The sequence below is a fragment of the Oryctolagus cuniculus genome, chromosome 12 (genome assembly GCF_964237555.1).
Source record: "Oryctolagus cuniculus chromosome 12, mOryCun1.1, whole genome shotgun sequence".
Lineage (NCBI taxonomy): Eukaryota > Metazoa > Chordata > Mammalia > Lagomorpha > Leporidae > Oryctolagus > Oryctolagus cuniculus.
The window spans coordinates 4611827-4632446 of record NC_091443.1 but is presented as its reverse complement, the minus strand read 5'-3'; the positions used below and the strand labels follow the sequence as shown (position 1 = coordinate 4632446).

The 20620-nt window shown below is 48.2% G+C and overlaps 1 long non-coding RNA gene across 1 annotated transcript in view; it reads left to right on the top strand.

Moving 5' to 3' along the window:
- The first annotated feature begins 12129 nt into the window (after positions 1-12129).
- The window catches only part of LOC127483844 (uncharacterized), a 99187-nt gene continuing 90696 nt past the window's right edge, over positions 12130-20620 (top strand). The window contains exon 1 of the long non-coding RNA XR_007910647.2: positions 12130-12375. This is a non-coding gene — a long non-coding RNA (uncharacterized lncRNA). The remainder of the gene's footprint in view (positions 12376-20620) is intronic.

Genomic DNA, 20620 nt, shown 5'->3' with positions numbered 1-20620 from the left:
GTAGCAGCTTACACCACTCCATCAGTCTCCTAAACTTAATTTTCAGTTTCATTTTTCCAGTAATTTTTTGAAGAAACTCTATGTAATGGAATGCAGTCACTAATGCCAGCAAAGTGGTATCTTGCTTTACTATGAATGCTTCTCTCTCCTGCCCATGATCTATCTGATTGTCCATCACCCTGGGAGAGTGATAATCTAGTCATCTGATGGAAGTCAAAACTGAGGCTCAGAGAGGTGGAGCCGCTTGCCCAGGTTAGTGAGCGTCGCAGCAGTCTGACTCCAGAGCTGTGATCCCAACCCTCTCACAAGATCGAGAGTGTCCTGAGGAAGGAGGGGAGGAGGAAGAAAGATAATTTGGGAAAACAGAACTAGACTGCGTAGGATCTTAAGTGTCCTGAGAACTCATATTGACATTATTCTGCAAGTCATAGGACATATCAAGGTTTGAGTGAAAGGTACTGGAAAGAAAGGACTGACAGTTTTAACCCTTCATTCTGTCACATCTGAAAGTATGTGTGTATGTGTGTGCGTGTGCATGCATGTGTTCATGCATATGTGGATATGTGTGCATATGTATTTGTGTGTATATGTATGTGTGCGTATATATGTGCATGTATGTGTGTGCGCATGTATACATGTATGTGTGCGTTGCTGGCATATCATGCCTGTTCCTTCTCTGAAGTGAATGTGCCCCAAGGCTACAGTCCCCTTATGTCAGTTCCCCACTGCACCACGATGTCTACAATTGTGTACCTCTAACTCCCTTAATATTCACTGAGTGAATGAACCAAGGAACCCAGGTTTAAAGCCCAAGGCCACCTCCAGGCTGGGTCACCTGGGCCTCCTTGAACTCAATATGCCTCATCTCCCAGTACCGTGTTCTCACAGTGGTGATGGACAAAACCGCGAGCACCTGGCTGCAGGCCACACTACCCTGTCATGCCTACACTTGAGCTGACGCCGTCTTAGGAGACCAGATGGCCCTGCTCTGCCTGCTGAACGCACTGCACCTCTCTGAGGCCCCTGATTGGAACAGGCCCGCTGTCAGGAGGGGAACCTCCGCCTATCTGCCCTGCAAGCTCCCTGTCGTATCACACAGCTCCAATGGAACGGGAGCAGCAGAGGGAAAACACAACCCTCTCCTGCCCACCCTCGCTTGGCTGCCTCCTGGCGTCCCCCGCACTTAGCACAGAGCACTTAACCTTCCGGGGAACATTTTCATGCTCTGCTTTCTGAGCCATTACGAGGGAGATGAAAGTAAATGGAGTTCACTTTGGATGGGCGCCGTCGTCACCCACTTACACACTTTCCCCTCTCCCGCTTCCACAGAGAGTGAAGGTGTCTGCACACTAAATGCGTCTCAGAAAGCAGGTAGGCAGGGACAGACCCTTCGGGAGGAATGCCACACTAGCAAGGCGCCTGCCATCGATCCTCACAGACGAGCGTTTACTTGGTAACAACACGGACCACCGAGAGACCCGCAGAGCCGTGGTGCCCTCCCTCCCCTGGGATCCAGTGCAGCCCTGTTCCAATCCTTGCCGCACAGCGTCTCATTTCAGGTCTGCTCTCAAGGACAGTGTTGCGGTTATCTATCCCAGTGTGCTCAGTGGCTCAAGACAAAAACGGGCACTTCTTCCAACAAGTAGGGGATTTGGCTCAGGCAGGTCATCAGTAGCCCCCTGCAAGGCAAGTTGGGCTAGCTCCACTGCAGGGCCTGGGAGGGTCCACTTCCAGGTGGCTTGCTCACACTGCTGGTGGGTCAGAGTTGGGAACTGAGCCAGGGCCGTTGGCTAGAGGGCCTCAGTTCTCTAGACATGAGACTCCGCATGGGTCTGGGGGCTGTTTTTGTGGTGTGGGGGCTGTTTTCCAAAGGTGAGAGTATTTTTTTTTTTAGATTTATTTATTTATTTGAAAGGTAGAGTTGCAGAGAGGCAGAGGCAAAGAGGAGAGAGACAGAAAGAGAGAGAGAGATCCCCACACACTGGGGAGCAACATCGGGCTGGTCCTCTCAGAATGGACAGACCCAGCCAGCACCTCCAGAACTGGGACATGACACCTGTCTGTGGTTGAAGCCGCACAGAGTTGCTATTTTGTTCTGGCAGCCATAGAAAGTAAGGAGCTGATGCCACGTTGCCCTTGACCACAGCAGCCTAAGAGCTAGCCTGGGTCAGAGGGCACTGGATCCCTGGCCATCGCAAAGCCACCCCAGGGATGGAAGCAGGGGCTCCAGCCATCTTGGCCTCCTCTATTTTACCTGTGCCTGATGTATGAGAGGTGCACCAGCAGTATCTATGGAGAAGCAGTAAAGGTCCTCCAATGCTTCATTTTTCTGACCCAACTTGTTCAACAGCTGTCCTCTTAGTATAGCATTTCCTTCTGAAAAGCCCTGGCTTTGGGTGCAGAGATACAGGGAAGCTCTGCGGCCCATGACAGGTGTCCTGTTTCTGTATCCCACTCATAACATGTCAGAAACATGCCTGACCCTCCACAGCGTGTGCTATGGAGGAGATCGAGCCTGGTGGGAGTTGGAAGTACCAAGAAGCTGTCGCGAATCAGCGAAGCACTGTGTTTCCAGCTTTGTTCCATGTTAGTGACATGCACAGACCTCTGCAGGCGTGGGGGAGCCTCTAGCTGGACAGCCATCATTCTGGGCACAGGTTCATGTTCAACAGCAAGGCCACGTTTGGTAGCGCCCTTCTCATGGCGGGGCTCGGAAAGAAAGGCTTTGCTCCACAGTCCCTGGACTTGCCAAAAGAGAAGGGGGAGGAGGAGGAAGAGGAAGAGGAGGAGGGGGCAAGAGGAGGAGATGAGTCAGGAAAAGGAAAAGATGAAGGAAGGGAGCAGTTACTTTCAAACCCCTACCATCTCCCTAGCACGCAAGTTGCTGCATTTAATCATCGCCAAATCCTGTATCACGGTGTCACTCTCCCTGCTGCACACCCAAGGACACTGAAGCTCAGGGGAATCACAGGCTGCATGCCAGTATCACACCACAGTGGTAGGACCGGGCCTCAAAGTCGAGTGTAGGGGCTGGCGCTGTGGCATAGCAGATAAAGCCGCTGCCTGCAGTGCCGGCATCCCATGTGGGCACCAGTTCGAGTCCCAGCTGCTCCACTTCTGATCCAGCTCTCTGCTATGGCCTGGGAAGGCAATGGATGATGGCCCAAGTCCTTGGGCCCCTACACTTACGTGGGAGACCTGGACAAAGCTCCTGGCTCCTGGCTTCAGATCAGTGCAGCTTTGGTCATTGCAGCCAATTGGTGAGCAAATCATCGGAAGGAAGACCTCTCTTTCTGTCTCTCCGCTCTGTGTAACTCTGACTTTCAAATAAATAAATAAATAAAAATCGAATGTAAACTCTGTGCTTTTCACCACTGCACTGAACTACTCGAGAGAAGCAGCAGGGCTGAACCCACCCCCACATGGCGGTGTGCACACACAGGACGGTGAGCAGGAAACCTGGAGGCATGGCAAGTGTCATAGGAAACCTGGGAACTGGAATCCTTGCTCCGCGATTTGAGATAGTCCACCTTATCCTTCTAATTCAAAGAATTTTTTCCCAAAAGTGTATGCAGTCCCACTGTCCATTATCATACCAATTCACACACCTCCCCTCGCTCAGCACTGCCTTTCTTACTTATACGATCAGCACCTTCTTAATAACTGTAGACTCCTGGGAAAACCATGTGAAATATGGAAGCAGGAGGAAAGGGCGCTCCCGTGCCCCGAGCGGCTTTGCCGCCTGGGGCTGGCCAGCACTTCTTTCCTGATGGTTCTCTGCTGACACTTGAGGCCCTCGGTCTGCAGGAAGAAGGAAGCGGGAGAGGGCGGGATGGGAGCCAGGAGGTCATCACTGATAAGAACAAAGACAAGCAAGGCCGGAAGGCGCTGAAGCATGCGCCAGGAGGAGCTGGCTTCCAGCAACATGAAAAGACAGTGCGGAGGAGGATTCCGGGAACTTCCTCTTCTTGTGGTGTGGCCAGGTCACGATGGGGCTGTGGTTGTGCAGAAAGGCTCATTAAAACAACAAATAAACCACAAGCGCTGTAACTAAGCATTCTGTTCTCCAGCATGCTCTGCCCCGTCTCCTGCCACTTACCTGCCAGGGTCTGATGTGCAGAGAAGTTCGTGCAGAACAGCTCAGAGGAGCGCAAGCCCCCGGCCCTCTGTGACGCTGTAATGGAGAAGGGAGACACAGGTATTTAACTAGTCAAGGAACAGCATCGGACGCGGATCCTTCTGGCTAAGGTCGCATTGATTTAGACTTGAACCCTGTGTTCAGAGCATCATTTTCCTTGCGCTCTTTGGAAATGTCCTGACGGTACCTGGCTGCATTCTCAAAATGCTTCCCTGGGTGGCTCATGCATTCAGAATGAGCAGCAAGGTGGAAATAAAGAGCCCAAAGCCGGTCATCAGATGTCACCAGTGGGCACTTGGAAATGCTTCACTTCTGTAGCGTCTTTTTTCTTAGCTCATCTGTATTCCAAACAGCCTCCTCTAGCATAGATACAAATAGCTCTGTAATAACAGGACAGGATGATAGGAGGATTTAATCCTGAATTGTCCATTTATAAAGTGTGAGTGTGACCAAACTGTAGGTCGGCCCAGCTCTTTCACAATTATCACATAAACGTACCTGGCAGACATACTTGCTATTCCAAATCCCCAAATTGCAACTGCTCCCCCTTTCAGTTCCAAGAGATATCCACACTCTCCAGCCTGGCCTTGAGAACCCTGTGGCTCCAGGTTCTGACTACCCCAGCGCTCTGATCTTTCCTCCTCCAGCAGACACTAGAGGGGATCTCTCGGCAGGCTCCAAAAAAGGCAAAGAGTATCTGGACACAGTTGGTAAAGCCGTCCTCACTGCACGCCCTGCCTGTACCACACTACCTAGTGGAACAGCCCAGGGGTCCGTAGTCCGGAAAGACCTGGACTTGAATATCTTCCCTACCGCTTACTAGCAAAATGTTCCTGGGATGAGAGAGCACTAGCTCAGCTGAAAGTGATGATAGGGGTATCTATCTCAAAGACTTTGTACAAGTAGCAATGAGAAAATGAGCATAAAACACTCAACACGTCCCCTGGCATAAAGTAAAGCGAAAGAAGGACCAGTCGTCATTGCTACAAACATTATACCCAGTTGTCAAAATCCCTCAGTCCTGCCAAGACACAGTTCAAATGCAACTTTCAAGAATACCCCAGTCAGAAACAATCTCTCGGCCGGCACCGTGGCTTACTAGGCTAATGCTCTGCCTGCGGCGCTGGCACCCCAGGTTCTAGTCCCGGTTGGGGTGCCGAGTACTAGTCCCAGTTGCTCCTCTTCCAGTCCAACTCTCTGCTGTGGCCCGGGAAGGCAGTGGAGGATGGCCCAAGTGCTTGGGTCCCTGCACCCACATGGGAGACCAGGAGGAAGCACCTGGCTCCTGGCTTCAGGTTGGCACAGCGCGCCGGCCGAGGTGGCCATTTGGGGAGTGAACCAACAGAAGGAAGACCTTTCCCTCTGTCTCTCTCTCTCACTGTCTAACTCTGCTTATCCCCCCCCCCCAAAAAAAAGAGGAAAACAATGTCTCACATTTAGGCTTTGCATGTAATTGTTTAAAGATACCAATAAAGATATCCTGTACAAGTATGTTAATTATGGGAATTTCCATGTAATACCTCATTTACCCTTCATAGTTGGCCTGTGAGCCTTATGTTGCTATTATCCCCATTTTGCAGATGAGTAAACTGAGTCACAATAAGATCAAGTAATCTCCATGAGGCTGCACAGGTGTTCAAGGGTGACACTGGGATTAACTCGCAGGCTGGCTCCAGGACCTCTGCCCATACCTGACTTGCACAGCTCCCACTCTGCTTCCATCTTGTCAGGGTGAGAGCGAGGGAGGTTTTAAGATGATACCGATACCGGGGGCCTCACAACTCACACAAGTCCTGGTCTTGCAATATTGCTGCAATGGACAGCAAATGGGCCTCAATTTCAAAGCGGGTACTTAGTAGCTGGACAAGCTTGGGCAAGACCTTTTCTATTTCAAAGTCTCCAGTTCCACAACCACAAAGCACAAATTCTGAAAGGATTACAAAAATAACGTAGATCTAATGCCTAGTATCAAAGATATGGTTGGAATTCAATTTGTATCTTCCTAATACTAGTTGGAAATTCTTAGGTAGCAGAGGTCTGATTCGATATATTTTCTCCCTCTCCACTGAATCTCAGAAAGAATTCCACAATTTTACTTGCAGAGAAGAACAATTCCGTGACTTTAATAAGTGCATGCCTATGTGGTGAGTAACAATTCTAGAAGAAGGTGGGGCGTGGCCGCACCGGCTGTGCGCGCACCCGAAGAGCTTGTTGATGAAACAGCACTTGCTGTTTGATGCTGCTGTGACATCTGGAGCTCCTTTAACCTAGCAAGTGCTCTCTCCACCCTGGGGCTGCCCAGGTTCAAGGCCAGGGCAGGTCTGGGGTTCACTGGAAGGCAGACAGCGCCACCTACTGAACAGGGGTTGGGGTTCTCCCTCCAGAGGGGGGCATAAGATACAGTATGTCAAACCACACACAGCACTTAACTGGGAGTTTAGCCAGAGCTTAAGGGGAAGCCGCATGAGAGCGACAAGACAATGGCTCCAGGAGGAGGAGGGTTCCTTCTGCTTGCACGGCCTTCCAGCCTCCAAGCAGCCACTGCCGCAGTTCTATGGCTCTGGCAGGCGGCCAGCCCTGTGGCGCTAATCTCAGCCTCAGTTAGAGACCAGACCAGCGGTCCCTGGAGCTCATCTTCCACATAAATCAGCTACGTTTCACTAGGAAGCAACACTGTCAGACCAACGCCATCCGAGGCTGCAGATTTCCTTGTGAAGTGTGTGGACACTGAGCCAAGACAGTCAATCACAGGGTACCCTTGGGTGAGGGAACATCGTTAGGGCCGGGCATCTCTCCTCAGACAGCCACAGTAAACACCAGCAGGCTTTGACTCAGTTTACCTGCTTTCCTCTCTAGCACCTGCAGATCCATCGTGGGGAATGGTAGATGAACCCAATGCCTTGGTTCCATCAGGTTGGACTTGCTAACACTGCACTGTCAGAAGCACCTGCCACAGGTCCTGGGATGCAACAGATGCATCGCTAGTGCTGGGGACATGAATGAGGGACACACAGATCACCTGGCAAACACCATGCAAATCCTCCTCACAGACCACCCTGGCCTCCATCTTTCAGAACAACAGTCCCTGGCCCACCCTCCTGTCCCCAACGTCCATGAGTTGTGACCTTGGTGATCACCCTGTGTGATGCATGGGGACCCACACAGGGCAAAACTCTCAATCAGAGGGACCCAAACTTGTTCCCAGCACCCAAAGAAAGACTTGACACATCTTAGGTGCTTGATAAATATTTATAGAGTAAATAAAACCATTAGCACAGGAAGGCATCACAGAAGGACAAAGAAAAGAACTGGGCAGAGAGAGGAAGACGAAGAGGGGAGGGGAGAGTAGGAGTCTGAAGAGGAGGGTGGAAGAGTTGATGGAGAGAATAAGCTCACACATGCTTGTGTCTCTGTAGCTCAACCCAGCAGCTGCCATTGCCTCTGCACCTGCTTCCCTGCAGGGGCTCTTACCCCTGCCTGCTGGCTCCATCTCCAAGGCCCTGCACCAATCTGCACCCCAATAGGACACCCCAGGAGGGCATGGAGGCAGCCACTGCATTCTGTTCTGCTGTCAACCAGTAGCAAAAGCCCAGTTTTCCAGGTCAGACTTAGGATTTCTCCACCTCCAGCTCAAACCACCGCTCCCTTCTCAAGCTCTGCACCCTGTGCTGTTGGGAAGCCCGTCTGGGTCTGTTCCTCCTTCACCTATGTGCACATGGGCGCTTCTCTCAGTTCCTTTCTCTCCACCTCTCTTTAGGGCCACCTGTCGCTCTGCAGCTTGGCAGAGTTTGCCTGTTTCTCTTTATGTCCACCTTTGTATACCTGTCTGTCTCTGTCCGCCCTGCCTGTTCTTTCTGTGTCTCTAGTTTCTTTTTGTCAGTCTCCCTTTGTCTCTCTGCCTCACAGTATCTGGGAGTCTCTGCTTTTTTCTCAGCCAGTTGCTGTCTCTCTGTGGGTCCCAGAGGCATCTAAGCTGAGAAACAACTGTGACACCTCCCCCTTTCAATCTCTCCCCTTGACACCGGCTGAGATCCCCAGTGAACACTGTCTACACCACCCGCTGAGATCACACAGGGCGGCAGGTTCTTTGTGGGGAGGTGCACATCACCCTCCTCTCAGGCAAGGCCTGGATTCCAACATCCTGTGAACACGTTCTGACCCGTACTTTCCCACAGAGCTACAGGGAAGCTGCAGTTCCCTCCGTGACCAGGGAACTGCCTGTATTGTGCCCCCTGGAGTGCACTGGAGCTGCAGCCCTGGGCTCCACAGCAAAAGCCATCGGCAAGGTTTGGTGCCCATGCCTCCGCTCAGCGGAGCGCGCCTTGGCACAGACAGCTAACTGGCAGCTCTCACTCCCTGCAACTTGGCACGCCAGATTGAGCAGCCTGGACAGCAGTTTAACCCAAGGGTCAGAGGGCAGCCAGGCGTTATCTACCACCCAGCTGCCTTCCTCCGCCTCGCTGACTTCCACCTTCCCTTATAGACTCTGACAGGAAGGGCCAACGCCTTGGGGCTCCCCCCTAGGAGACAGAGACATCAACAGCCTCCCAACACCCAACCCCCCATCTCTAAATGAGTGCAACTTGGCCCAGATTCCTTATTAATAACGCACACCGGAGGGTGCATCCTGAGACGCAGGAGATGAGAGTGACAGCACATCAATGTCGGGTGTGCGCAACACACAGAAGTGCGCGCACACACACCACCAGAGTGGATAGCAAAGCCATCTTGTGGATCTTCGGTTGATTAAGGATGAGGATTGAAATGCATGTTAATAACCAGAAAATAACTCACAATCTAACATCTTGATTGTGCTAGATTTCAAAGGGCAGCAAGATGTGTTGAAATGCACATATCTAATCACCAGTGGAATTAACAGATTTGCAAAAGTTATGCTTGAGAACATTATGTGTAGATGTAACACAGCATAATCAAATTCCCATTTAATTTTATTAATGCTAAGATTCAGGCTATTTGCACATTATAATTCTTTCTAATATTAATTTTGGGGTTACTGAGAAAGCACACTCTTAAATGTTTTCTTTCTAATAGATATTTTTAAGTCAAAATCACACTTTAGTATCTTATTATTTATTTGAGTGGAAGCATTTTCACTCTTTATTGTAACTTTAACCAATGTCAGCGACTCCTAAAGCCAAGACATTCTAGCCTGGGCACTTGTGCCATCGTCCTCTGTCCACTTCTCCCAGTGTCGCTGGCAGTGAAGTGTGCTTGCCGATCCCGTGCCCCTGCCCGCTGACGCCTCTGCCCCTGCAGATGCCCTGACCCTGCGTCTCAGGAGGCACAATTCCTAGCACATGCCCGACCCTCACCGGAGACCTCCCCTGGACCCAGGTCCCATCCTGGGTGAGCTTCATGTCCCCAAGGATAAGACGTGCGGCAGGACACTGAGCATAGTGTGAATTTTCAAACAAGGGGCCACGTGATCAATATTGCATCCAGACTTTAGAAAGAATGGAAGGAAACCGTGTGGATCTGAGCAGGAAGAGGCCAACAGCATGGCCGTGGCTTTACTTAACATGCACTTAAATGAGATGCATAGAAACCAACATATCCGTCCCTTTATTGTAATTGGGCTCAACATGCAGGCCGATGGTGATGAGGGGTGAATAAGGCACTGTTTTGGGGAGGAAATAAGAGGTAGAAACCATCCGGGGAAGGAGAAAAGAACTGCCCCTGCTTAACTTACCAGGCAGAATTTAAAAATACTACACAAAGGATAACCTCAAAACAGTCACTGTGTTAGAAACACCACGTCTCCCGCTGATCAGGGAACAGCAGCTCAGGCTTAGGAGAGCTGGGTCCGCGTCGCTATTCCATCGTTTCTAGCTGTTACATCTTAGACAAAGACCTTGCTTCTCTGAGCTTCTAACAGAACTGTTGGAAAGGGCAGTGCCCAGCACAGTTCTCTGTGCATTGTAGGGAGCCACACATATGTAAATGCTATTCATATATAACTCTACTTAGTCACATGATTCTAGCCAAGTTCATGTCTTTTCTCTTTGAAAATACGTCCAAACGCTTTGCTTTCTGTGTCATGACTACACAAGGCTTCATTTTTACTTATGAAACTGCTTGTTTGGCAAATGGGCTTAAGCAATGTCTTAATTATCAGGACGTGGAAAACTGATTGGAACAAAAGGAATGTGCTGGGGTTGCAGTCATACAGGCATGCGCCCCTCCCCCTGGGCAGCCACGTGGAAGCTACACGACCTTGGGAGTTCCAAGTAAACGCCATTGTGTCTGCGATCGCAAAGGAAAGGGAGAGAACGGCACGGCTTCATTTGTGGACCTGTATACAGCATCAGCAAAAACAGGACAAAGAGACATTTGGTATTGGTCAGCTCCCCTTTAGTTTTTTATTTATATTTTATTTATTCTAGAGATAAAGAGGCAGAGAGAGAGAGAATGAAAGAGAGAGAGAGAGCAATCTAGTGAAAGCGCTCTCATTCTTTGGTTCACTCTCCAAATGCCTGCAATGGCCAGGCTGGACCAGAATGTAACCAGGAGTCAAGAACTCATTTGAGGTTTTCCCCATGGGTGACAGGGATCCAACTCCTTGAGCTGTCACCTGCTGCCTGCCCCCGTGTGATTAGCTGGAACCCAGAACAGAGTGGAGACTTGAATCCAAGCACTCCAATTTGGGATAGGAGCATCGTAACCACCAGGCCAAACACCTGCTCCCAAGCAACGTTTAGCCACAAACATAATAAACTAAATTCAAGCTTGCTTAGGAGAATTTGTATCCTACAGTAACTTGATATATATATATATGTGTGTGTGTGTGTGTGTGTATAAAATACAAATCCATAGATTTATACGAAGTTTACTTTGGTACAAAAAATTCAAAGCCAGGCATATGTAGGAATTTTCAGAAAGTCCAGGAAAATGCATATTATGAATGAAATATGTGTGAATTTCAAAATTTTTGCACAAATGAAACTTTTAATTCCATTTTACATGAACTTCTTGAAATACACTGTATACATGTATTTATATATTTATTTATTTATAAATAGCTAGATGAGAGATCACACTTGATAGAAACATAGATATAAAGATAGATGGACTGATCCACAGACCACACCCCAGATCCTATGCCCATTACAGTGACTTACAAGTGGTATATACTGTGTTTGGAGATCCCTTTAGCAGTCTTGTATATTGGTACAGTAGGCAATTCTACCAGAGACAGTGGTAGACGAAAGCAATTTTACAAATCTACTAAATTCTACCCCAAAGCAATCTAGCACCCTTGGACCTGCCATTTTGATACACACTCATCTGAAATAATTTTCTTGCTGGACAGTGGGAGACCATTCACCTCCTTTCCAAAGGGAGACTACACAGCACACCTGTGTACTTCATCCTGCTCAAAGCCCAAGCTCTCTGAGTGACAGGCATTCTGTGTTGGGTCCACAAGTGGAAGCCCCTGTGCTGGTGGTCTGGGAGACGCCCCAGTAAAATCCCCAGGTGCACAAAGAGCACCCAAAGGCTCCTCCCAGGGCCTGCAGGTGAGGTCGCTCATCAGGCCGCTGCTTGCCTGTTGACGCTGGGGAGGATGGCTCTGACCCTTCTCTCTCTGAGCACACCTGAGACGGGTGAGCGGGGAAGCTGAGCCCGTGGGCACTGAATCTTTTTGGCAGCCACCTTCACTTAAGCTAAGTTGCCAGGACTGGGGGCTGCTTCAGAAGAGGAGCAATCCCATGCTCCAGGCTGCCGGGCTTCCTCTGGAAACACACTGCCTTAGTGGGCAGCTTGCTCTGCTGGGTTTCCGGAATCTTGTCATAAACGCGTTTAATGCACTGGCTGTCTCAGCATCCACTCTCAAGCTTCAAACAAGTTGCTCAAAACTTAGTTGCTCCTGTCTCCAGAGGGTGGGGCAAGAGTGGGCAGATTCCGACGCCCGTGTGGTGTTTGGGACGTGGCTCATGTGTTCCTACTTCTACGCCCTCCCTGAAAAACACACACCTCACAGCTGTGGCTCATAAAACCTAATGGTCAATGCCGGCACTGTGCAAGCAACCTTGCCCTTCCCACGAGTTTTCTTCTGACCCACCTATCCACCAGCCCGAGGAAAGCTTAAAGAACGCTCCCGGACTTCGCAGCGGCTCCAGCTCACACAATCTCTGTCTCTTGCCATCGGTTAGTCGGGCTCCCTCCACTTCCAGAATTCCTGTCGGCCTCCCTTCGGCACCACTAGCCCCTCTGGAATCGTAAGTGATAAAATTTCTTTTTGTTTAATGCCTTTGGGTTTCACCTCCTCACTGTGTCTCAGGGGAAACTGACTTGACCCCCAGGCAGGGCTCTCCTGAAGTGTGGCTGTTCTGGCTCTCAACAGACAGACCTGAAGGCCAGATTAGAAAAAAAACCACAACAGCAAAACTCACAACAGATCCCTGTGTTCTAATAGCAAACCACAAAACCCTTGTGGAATGGTTTCACTTGAATCAGGAGCATACCTCTGCACATTTGTCTCTTAGCAACAGGACTGGTGCTCCCCGTAGCCTGAGGTTTGCTGATTTCCTTGGCTGTGTCTCAGAGCAAAGTCAAAAGATATTTCCAGGGCAGGGTGAGGGGTGTAAGGCAAGACTGGTTGGTCCCTAGCCCGTGGGTCTGTCCTCTCCCAGGCTATGTCCAACGGTCAACACCTATAGGCAGGGAATGTGGGGTAAATCTGGTGAGTATATGGAAATAGGGCTTCTCTAAATTCTTTCACACCTGCTGTGATGGCTTGGCAATGTGTTAGCTTGGTTAGGCTGGCCCATGCTTCCCAGAATCCCGCTGCCTGTGGTTTTCCCCTTAAAGCGGGACATTGAGAGTTTCCCGTGGGAGATTAGGAGGGCAGGAGGAAAGCAGTGGCCGTTCTGGGGCATGTGTTGCTGCCCGCCCGCCAACTTGCCCTGCTGGTGTGGAGCAGTACTGATCTCGCAGCAGCTTCTCCTTCCTTGGGCATCCTACCCGAGCTTCTCCAGCTCCTGAGCCAGGTGTGTAGCAAGTCCTGACGTGTCTTTAAGTGTACCTTGGTGAGCACCGACTCATGTTCCCAGGTCCCTGTTGGCTTTTGCTGTCCCTCGCCTCACATCTTCATGTCTGCATGCTCTTCCCGCCGGCTTGTGGACCTCAGGCACTGGGATCAGGCACATACAGCCATGAGTAGATCTTACAATTGTCCACGGCCCAACCACTGTCCTCTATCTTGATACCCACTATCAACATGTATCTTAGTAGCCCTACTTCTCTGATGGAACCCTCACTGATATACTTTTTCCTTTCTAACTTTTCCAAATTTGATCACATTTACTTTAACTTGGGGTGAAAATGCTGGCCTCTGAAATTCTACAAGTGCTTGATTGTGGACACCCCACTAATATTGTTGCAATGCACAGAAGGAAACACGCCTCTAACTCAATCAACTTTCCCTTCTGCTCTCAGCAGAGCTGGCAGATGGGGGTTCCTCGCTACACCTGAAGGAGATGACCATTGTTAGCCATAGTTCTACATCATTCCAGCTCTCCTAACTATTTGGATTCTAATATCCCCCAGGCGTTAGAACCCAAGCAACAAGTGTGTGTGTTTTAGTGCAAGGGATTGTTGCCAACAAGTGAGGCAGTTTTCAGGAAATCAGCTCCTGCTGGTGGCAGCAGTCATGAGTAGTGAGACCCTCTAGTTATGCCAGCAGACTGGGCCTCTTCCCATCGGGGTTCCCGAAAAAGAAGTCCCAATGCTCATCCCAACCAATCTTACCAGCATAAAAAGTGGATCTCTTGCTGATAACAGGCCATGTTTAAATGAGTGGGTTTTCCATCCCTGTGTTGCCAGGCACAACCTGATTGGTATGGTGTGGGGGTCAGCAGACTCAGTCGTAGGAGGAGACACCCAGGGAGTGATTTTGAATGCTGTGTTTTCACACCAGCAGGTTCTCAGTTCTCCAGTGATGTCTGCTGCTTGAAGTGTTTATAGTTTGCTCCTGGTGTTGGGTTCAAACTGTTACCAAATTAGCAACTGTAGAGTGAATCTGTAGGAATCAAGGAATGTGTGGTGTTTGTCTACAGAGGGGGATGGCTCACCTCACCCTTTTGCCAGTCGCTGGCCTCAGATCCATGCATTTAGGGGAACTGCGTAAAACCCTCACTCCTGAAAATGAAGAATCCCCAAGTCATAGTCTCATGTTAGCCTAGTAGGAGGTCCTGTCCTCCAGTGTCCGTGTGAGAGTAATTATAAAATGAAGCAAGGTAACAAAAACTAAGCTCAAAATTTCTTTCGGAAAATGATTATGATGAACTAAAGTGTTTTGATTGCTAAACAGGTGATTTAGGGAGAATAGAAAATACCCAAAAAATTTAATCCAGAGATCGGGGCGAGTCATGAGGAAATTAAGAAAGTGTTTATTCCAGAATTTTCATATATTACTTTAACCTTAACGTTAGTCATTTTTTTATAAATTCAACTTCTTGACTAAATTGTGTTCTCATCAGCACACTTCCTAGTAATTTAGCTGTCAGTGTGACCAAGGAAACATGAACATTAAAGATTCTGACCGTTCACGCCTCTGGAACTCACAATAATTATAGTTTCCTTTTTTATTATTTTAAATGAATGTATTTTTAAATTTGAATGTAGAGTGTAAGGTTCGTTATGTTTCCCATCATAACTTTATATCCAACTTAATGCAGCATATATTCTGTCAATTAAACTATTGCTTTGCTCAATTTTATTTGCCTCTAAGTGAATATAATGGGTAGTAAGTTTCCCCTTGGCGCTATCAAAGGGTTTGTGCCAGAAATATGTATTTTATTTTTTAATATTACTTATATGAAAGGTGGAAAGACAGTGAGATCTTCCATCAGCCTGTTTACTCCCCAGATGCCCTCAACAGTTAGGACTGTGCCAGAGCAAAGACAGAAGCCAGGGACTCTTCCCAGGTCTCCCACGTGGGTGACAAGAACCCAAAAACTTGAACTACAACCTGCTGCCTCCCAGAGTGTACATTAGAGAAAGCTGAGTCAGAGTAGTAGCTGGCACTGAAACTGGCACTCTGATATGGAAAGTGTTTCCCAAGTGGCTAACCCACAATGCCACAATACCTGCACCTGCAATGCATTTTACACAGGTGCTGCCCATTACATACAGGGAAACTTTTGTACCCAAATTTTTTAAGAGAAAAAATTATTACATAGCACAGGGCCTAAAACCATTCCCCAAAACCTTCACATCAACTACCACACTGGAGGAGCTGAGCTACGGCACAGTGAAGTCCAGCAGTAAAAGAAGAAAGGAGAGAAAGCTGAGCGGGCCCTGTCTTAACCTTAGCTGGCCCTTAGTCAACAGCAAGGCTGTGAAGGGGTGCCCAGTACTACCAAAGAAGCTGCAGAACGGTGGGTGGCATCTCAGGACCCCAGTCAACAAGTGCGGGCTGAGGGCAGTGACCCAGGGCCAGGAGAGGCTGCAGGGGTGCATGCCTGTGTTGCAGAGTTCCAGCAAACTGGGGAAGAGTCACGGGCCAGCTGGAGACACAAAGTAAGGTGGGGCTCAGCTAACGGGTATGAGGGACAAGTCTATGGATGGATGTGCTGACAAGGTGCAGTAAGTGAAAAACTCGCACGGAAATACACAGTTATTCTGAAGTGTTGAAAATTAACTGAAATGTGATCCCTGTTAAACATAAGAGTGGGAATAAGAGAGGGAAGAGATGTATAATTTGGGACATGCTCAAGCTGACTTGCCCCAAATGGTAGAGTTAGAAACATACCAGGGGACTCCAATTTAATCCCATCAAGGTGGCATGTACCAATGCCATCTCACCAGTCCAAGTGATCAATTTCAGTTCACAATTGATCATAATGAAAGGAGTAAGAGTCAAAGGGAGCACATAAACAAGTCTAGTACCTGCTAACACTAACCGATGGAATAAATAAAGGGGAGAGTGATCCAACATGGGAAGTGAGATACTCAGCAGACTCATAGAATAGCAGATGTCCTAAACAGCACTCTGGCCTCAGAATCAGCCCTAAAGGCATTCGGATCTGGCTGAAAAGCCCGAGAGTATTTCAGGCATGGAAAGCCAAGACACTCTGGCAAAAGATCTCTGTGAGTGAGATCCCAGTGGAAAGAACAGGTCTTCAAAGAAGGAGGTACCTTTCTCTGAAGGGAGGAGAGAACCTCCACTTTGACTATGACCTTGTCTAAACAAGATAAGAGTCGGAGAACTCAGAGGGCTTCCATAGCCTTGGAAACTCATGACTGGAGCATAGGGAGATTACTGATGCCATAGACAGGAGTTTCAATTGGTAAAGTCAACAACAGGAGTCACTGTGCACTTACTCCTCATGTAGGATCTCTGTCCTTAATGTGCTGTGCATTGAGATTTAATGCTATAACGAGTACTCAAACAATATATTTCACTTTGTGTTTCTATGGGGGTGCAAACTGTTGAAATCTTTACTTAATGCATACTAAACTGATCCTCTGTAAAAAAAAAAAAAAATTATCAACTCCCAACTTGACTCTCACTGGGATTAAACTTGACAATAGGTCTGATCTGATTTCATCATCATTTAAAAAAAATCATCTATTTTTCACTTTATGTTTCTGTGTGGGAGCAAACTGTTGAAATCCTTACTTAATGTATACTAAGCTGATCTTCTGTATATTAAGATAATCGAAAATGAATCGATGTGAATGGAAGGGGAGAGGGAGTGGGAAAGGGGAGGGATGTGGGTGGGAGGGACGGTATTGGGGGAAGCCATTGTAATCCATAAATAGTACTTTGAAAATTTATATTCATTAAATAAAAGTTAAAAAAAAAAAAAAGAAAAACTCACACGGTGCAATAAACACCCTGTTTTCCCTACTCCGTTCCACCAGGCATTGCCCTTCCAGTGTCTTCGGTGGAAATAGGTGCCCCTGTGTCTGATGATAGCACAGGCCAGTGTCACAACTTTTCTAGAAAAAATTCTCAACAAAACATTCTCCAGTTTCATTATTGTCCTGAACAGTCTGTTCAAGAGCCGGCCTGTCTGGTAAAGTAATCAATGTTTTAAGTGCTGTTTGTATGGAAGCCCACCTGAAACTAGGAACAATGGAATGCCTTAGGCATCTCCCCTCCTCTCCTCTCTCCTCTCTTCACCTGAGCAGGTTTCTGTTTCCTACATGTGTTCACTTTGTTGTTGTATTTGGTGGTGCTTGTTAATTGGGAGCAGGTTGTGAGCAAGGAGGAGTGAGAGGAGGTAAAGGTGTCATTTGGTTACCACCGTTATAACTTCCTTTTGTTCTACTGGACTAGGGCAGAAGTTGCAAAGGATGGTTTTCAGTTGCTCCCTCCTCTGTGTCTGCAAGTATCCCTCACTTAATCTCTTGCTCTTTCTTTCTGCCTAGACAATTTGAGGTTTGTCTTTATCCCTTTGTTGATCAACATCCCACCCTACAGACGCCCAGGTAATAGCCCAGAAGCTCTGTCACGTGAAGTGTGTTGTCCGTGATCTCGGGAACTGTTTATCTTCCCCCGGCTGCAGTTCTCCACTTGTCTGCCCCAGCTGCTAATGCCAGCCCCACCCCTCCTGAGTTGAGTCAGCAGCAAAGGCTCCAAGCTGCATGTCAAACTCTCCACAGATGCATTTACCTTCTCACAGGACCATAGTCCCTGCCTGCCCAATGCATGCTTCTCCCGTGCAGGCCTCTCCAAGCTCCTTTATAAACTGGAGGTAGGTGGTAGGGTACAGTTGCCTGCCCCCATTTAAAATGTTGCTCAGGTAATCTAGAATCCGGACTTGGAACAGAGTATGTGGCACCAAACTTGCATTTCAGGAAATTGGTAAAAATTGACACTGCACTCTGCTTTGTCAGCCTAAAATATGTGCTGGTTGGTAAGTGCTAAACAGACCTATCACGCAACCCTACCTGTCTGTGGATAACTGAGGTTTCATATCCACCTTTTAATATCCAAAAATGCTTTTATTCCACAGTCCCTGTTGAGTGAGCATTTGGTTCAGTGTAAAGTTCTATCACATTTACTTTTAATGACCTAATTATGGTATTTGAGCCCCTGAAGACCTGACGGATAAAAATTAATATCCATCCAAGTAGCTTGCAGTCATTTCTGGGAGCCCCTTAAACCATTCTGTGCTCTGTGATCCTCACCACATTGCTTCTCTCCCACCTGTCCATACCTGCTGTCCGCGAGGCCTCAGCCTGGTTATTGCTGCTCATCTGGGGAGGCGCGTGCAGGCTGCCAGATGCTCTCGATGCTGCAAGCCCACGCTTGCCAACACCGGGGGTTCTGAGCAGAGACACGGTAGCAGCATTGCTCTGACTGAACCCCAAGCACATCGCCACACAGCAGCTTGCTCTGTCCCACAAATCTCCCCGAAACTACCAACACCAAACCCTTGCCCTTGCTTAAAATCTTCCCAAGTGTCTCATTTAAAATGGCACCTTCAATTTCTGGCCCGCTCTCTTCCGAGTGCAAACCTAGGTCCTGGAGCTGGACCAGTGTCAGGACTTCTCACAGGGTGCACTGAGGGGGATGGTGGAGTCAATTTTAATACAGGCTGGAAGAGTGTAGCAACGGGCCAGAAAATAGCCAACTAAAATGAACATTCAGGTTGCAAACACACTGCCCTTCCATCAAGAGATCCTTTCCCTGTTGGTAGGAATGATTTATCCTGGTCAAGGGGTCCTTTCTCTGTTCAGGAGGAATGGCTTGTTCAGCCACTCACATTTTTCTCGTCCCATTCTATAAAGGAAGGATTACCTCAAATTCGGCATGCATGTGAATGGCTTACATTGAGCTATGTGAGGACTTGGCTTCAGATGGACTTGGTTTTAGAAATACAAAATACGGGGCTGGTGTTGTGGCTCAGCAGGTGAATCTACCACCTGCAACACATGCTTCTTGTATTGAAGTACCTGGTACCTGTTCAGGTTCCAGCTGCTCCACTTCTGATGCAGCTCCTTGCTGGCCGATGTGCCCTGTGAAGGCAGCAAAGATAGCTCAAGTGCTTGGACCCCTGCCACTTACATGGGGGACCCAGATGGAGCTTCTGGCTTCGGTTTGGCCCAGCCCCAACTGTTACGGCCATTTGGGGAGTGAACCATGGATGGAAGATCTTTCTTGTCTCTCCCTCTCTCTGAATCTGCCTTTCAAATAAACAAAATCTTTTAAAAAATATTAAGTCTGACAATTCCTCCCATATATCCCACACAGTGTCACAGTGGCAGGCCATAGCTGGATCACATGCTTTTCAGGAATGAATAAGCTGAGCCATGGAGAATCCATCAGGCAGCAAGCAGGTGACCAGGCTAGGACTGGAACTCTTGTAGCCTAGGTCTTAACTGTCTGGCTTAATAGGCTCTTCAATTACATGGCCAAGTACTGTGTTGGCCACCAGGGACAAAACAAGGAGCTGAAAGGTTTTTGCCTTGAAGGTCAGTGTCCAGTGCACCCACATTTTTCTACCACTTGAGGGTGACCTGTTGTCAGCATACACCAGTCTCCTTAATAGCAACACACAGGGAACCAAAACTTGGACCTTGTCCAAGTTGAGCAAGAAGTGCTGCTGTAGTGGCCAGGGCTCTAAGGTGCTCCTCTCATTTCCTTGTTATTGGGTTTTCTCTAGGCACAGCACAGCCTCCACCTATCAGAAGTGCATCCTCAAGGCAGTGGCTAATGACCATGTGCCTGAGAGAGCAGTCCCAACCAGAGTCCCCGTGGAAAGTTTAGCCCAAAAGATTTACTGCCTCCTACCAATGACCCTTCTCTTATACTTAGACACCTAATACAATGGATGTTTAACGTCTTCAATCATTTGAATAATTGACCTCTAGTTGAGGTTGCTTAATCTTGAATCCTAGTTAATGCTACTTCAAACAACTTACCTTTTCCAACTGGGAAGAGATTCAGCTATAATTGACACCTTGCAACAGAGAGGTGGCACTGTTCCTCCTGCTGTAAATAACTCACACTCCTTGCAAGGCTGATAGGTCAGCTCACTGAGAAACACTTACTTCTAATTTTGAAGCACAACATACATAATCATAGAAATAAATATGCGTGATGACCAGCTTTACATGTCATCTGGTCCCAGATATAGCCTCAGTTGTCTAATAATCAAACATTAAGTCAGCTGTTGCTGTGAAGGAATTTTGTAGATATGATTGATATCTACAGTTAATTGATTTTCTACAAAAGAGCTGCTTCTAGGTAATCTGCAGGGGGTGAGGGGCATGCCAATTGGTTGTAGAGTTGTAGAAACATAAATTGTTGATGAAGAATAGAGTGCACCTATGGACAGTAGAATTGTCCCTCATCCCCTCCCACTCCCTCCTCCTCCTCCTCCTCCCCCCTCTATTCCTCTGACCTTGTAGAAAAGTAACTCCTGAGTGGCAGGGCATGGGCATGTTTCTGTTCCCAAAGAAAACCCTTCATTAACTCTTTTTGCCATGGATCTTTCCAAACTCATC